The following is a 3,952-nucleotide window of genomic DNA, read 5'->3' as shown; positions in this document are numbered from 1 at the left end:
TATCATGCATATCCCCAGGTCATTGTGTATGATTATTACCTTCTTGTATATGGTTTTGTGTATTGTATATGTTTTATGCATGCTTATGATAGATCACTAGTTAATACAGTGGTTCTCAAAGAGTGGAGCGAGCCCGCCAGGGGAGGCGCACAAGTATTGCAGGGGGGGCGTGGACCATCAGCAGAAAAAGAAAAGAAATAAAACAGTAAACAGCCAAAGGACGTAACTTAGAATGGGAGATGGATCGGTTTGTGAAAGGGAAGAGAAAAGCCATAGATAAAGTCGCACAGACCCAGGCAGTTGCTGGCCATTCAAAAGCTAAATGCAGAAAATATGACGAGGCATATCTTGCTCTCGGCTTCACTCACCACTCACCGTGTCTATACCAGACACTACTGTCGCATCATGCCGCAATAGCTCTACACTGGATGCGACAAAGCGACTGTTGCAAATCATTTTAACTTTGTGTCAGTACGGCATAAATAGAACAAGGCATCAGTTTACTGTCAGGGATTTGGCGTGTCGTGTCACGCCATGCCGCATCCAGTGTACACAGCGTCACTGATTATAATGGGTTCTACTGTATTTTGCCACTCGCATCCGGTGTAGACACGGTGTTTAATGTCATTGGTGAGGAGGAAAGTCTGTGTGTGTCCTATGCCTTAGCGGAATGCATGAAACCCACAATAAATAAATAAATAACAAAGAGAATAATAATAATAATAATAATAATAATAATAATAATAATAACATTTAAATTAAAAAAGCATAAATTTTTCATAATGTTTCATGAAATTATTTGGTAGTCTGAGGTGGGATGGGGATTCGGGAAAGGGGGGGCTGGCAGATTTTTTTTATAGGTTTAAAGGGGGGCGCGACCAAAAAAGTACTACTAGAACTACTGAGTTAATATAACCTCACCTACACCATGTTTTGTATCTACGAGTTCACATTTTGATGATCTAAATAAGAGTGTATATTACATGTTGATACCTGTGCAACATATTAATGTTCTAAGAATCTTTACTAGTTTTTGCATCAACACCCAATCGAATTACATATGCAAAATACCATGCTTGGAGACAAAGAGTCGTAAACTTTCCCTCCAAAAGTTCAAGACACCATTGGCTCTTTGACCCCACAGAGGTGTGACTTTGATAGAAGATAAAGGCAAACAAATCAGCAACCCGCTGGCAGTCTAGCTTCTTTTTTTAGATTCGGAGAAGATGGAGTCTAGACTGAGCTAGATGTGTTCTAAGGACACCCTAAGTTCGTGCCAGGCCTCAGCCTTGACTTTTCATTTACCAAAATCCTAGGATCTCAGCTGATGTCTGTCTTAGCTCTTCTTCACTTTCTACCTGGGAAGAAACTCCCAAATCACCATCGATTCAGGACATCATTGGAGTTCAATCACTCTGCAAACCCGGAAGAATGTGATCGCAAGTCCAAAACCTTGAAACCATCAAGACTTTCACCCGAGACTGCATCCGGACACTCGTCGACGACCAAGGCAATTCAAGTATCATACATTTAACTAAACGAAACAGAGGTTTAGTATAAGCTATAGACCCCGTTATAAACGGTGCTGATGTTTTTACTCAGGTGGTTAACTGACTCTTTTCATAGCTTCATTCTCTGGATTTCCTGATGGTTTCATCCATCAAGTCTCATCTGCCCTTTCCCCATGTATGAGTGATTGTATGTTTGTTTGTTTAGATTAGTTATGTGTGTTAGTGTTTAGTTAATAAAACCTTTGTGCACAAATTACATGAGTTCCTGGTTCTGCCTTGTGAATAATATCCCTTTACGAATTTGATCCAGCTGCATGCTTTAATGCATCAATACTGTAGGAAAGATATTTTCTGTGGCCACGAAAATATCCTTTCTTAAGAGTTGATATGAACATATACTGTATATACATATACATATATAAAACTTTTAATTTTTTGTGCTGTACATTGCCATCCCTTTATAATCAATAAAAGGCACTCATCTTAGTTAATCGCGACCTCACAAAGTTACATTATAATTAATGAAGCTCTCTATGCGGTACAATGAATCTCTTATTTACATCTCATCTATAATGACTATTATCATTCTATAATCGTGCTGAACACAACACTTGAACAAACTCTGGCGATTTGAGAGGTGAGTGGATTCTAACTTAAACACCTCTGATTGGCTGTTGCGTTCAAGAAATCAACAGATATGTCTGTGATTGGCTACATTGCTCAACGCTGCAAAAACATGTTGAAATGGAAAGCGATCTCCAGAGTGAAACCATAACGCACTGGATAGTTTGCCAAATCTGCAATTAAATGGCATTATTACAGCTTTACCTGAGGGTGCTATTGATTTCATTTGAGGGTGCTTCGATACAACTGCTGCATTTGATACGGTAGATCATGCTGCTCTTATTTAAACCTGGATTATGCTAATAATTGTAGTAGCCATAATTGCATTAAACTATGTGGTGTAAGCCTATTTTAATCGCAATAAACAGGCATGTAAACACCTCAATCACATTATTATAACTCTGACCAAAGTGTGCATGTGCTCATACGTACACGGATGCCACGTATTGTTCTCACAACTTCTTGACTGAACTCTGTGACATTATTCTGAAGCAGTCCTGACTATACAGGAATGATAGAGATTCCAAGCACCCTCAAATGAAAACAAAATCACTCTCAGTTGAGGCTGTAATAACAGGATATTGGCAAAACAGTTCTGACAAAAGCTCCAAAGCGAATTTGTGTATGTGCTTAGCTTCAAAGGTTTCTATTTACAATGTGTTTTTGCAGCATTGAGCAATGGAACCAATCACAGACATATCTGTACTTTTCTGAATGCAATGGCCAATCAGAGGTGTTTGAGTACAAGCGTCTCCTTACCACTCTAAGCGCTGGAGTTTTGTGTGTTGTGGGGTTTGTGAATAATGACCGTAACTACACTTCTTTGTGAAATAATCAGAATAATGAAAATTGCATGTAAACTGGAGTGATGAGGTTTGCTTTTGTCATGTAAACATTTTACTGTGATTAAGCTGATTCTGATTATTGGTCAGAATAATCAAAATGCGGCAGCTAGACTCCTGACCAGAGGCGGACAGTAGTGAAGTATTTTTACTTTACTCAAGTAAACTTAAAAAGTATCTGCAGTTTATCAGAGTTTTTTTCTTAGGAAAACTTTACTTCACTACATTCCAAAGCATAATGTCATACTTTTTACTGCACTTCATTTAATAAATAAAAGTTGTTGTTTGTTTTACCTTTAATATTTAAGAACATTAAAAATGTAGTACTTTCTTGTACTCAAGTAAATCTTTGAATTATTTTTACTTCAGTAAAAGAAAGAAAGTAATAGATTTCTAATGTAATTAAGTATTAAATTATATTTAATATGAAACGTAGTGCAGTAAAAAGTACAATATTATGCTTTGGAATGTTGTGAAGTAAAGAAAAACACTCTGATAAAGTACAGACACCTGAAAAGTACTCTTACAGCAGAGTAAAAATACTTCACTACTGTTCGCCTCTGCTCCTGACTGGTGCTCAAAAACAGAACCATATCACTCCTGTTTTATGTTCCCTGCACTGGTTGCCAGTGCACTACAGAGTAGATTTTGAAAAATATTACTTCTAGTCATCTAACCCATTGGCTGGTGTGTGCAGTTCCATAAAACTGAAAGACTGTCCTATATATAAGCGGTATAATTTTTTAAAAAGGAAAATGTAAGAAAGAAAATAGTAGAAATAGTGCAAATCAATACATTATGAATAATTTACTGCCAGTGTGTAAATAGTACTGTATGTGATCATGTAGTATAGTCTGTATACTATACAAAAATTGTAAAATTGTATAGTCTATAAACACTGTAATCTGACTATGAGCATTTTAAAATGTAATGTACAGGTGCATCTCGATAAATTAGAATGTCGTGGAAAAGTTC

This window comes from Sinocyclocheilus anshuiensis, unplaced genomic scaffold (genome assembly GCF_001515605.1).
Source record: "Sinocyclocheilus anshuiensis isolate Anshui unplaced genomic scaffold, SAMN03320099.WGS_v1.1 scaffold5675, whole genome shotgun sequence".
In the NCBI taxonomy this organism is placed as follows: Eukaryota; Metazoa; Chordata; class Actinopteri; order Cypriniformes; family Cyprinidae; genus Sinocyclocheilus; species Sinocyclocheilus anshuiensis.
The sequence above is the reverse complement of the archived record's forward strand: the minus strand, read 5'-3'. Positions refer to the sequence as shown.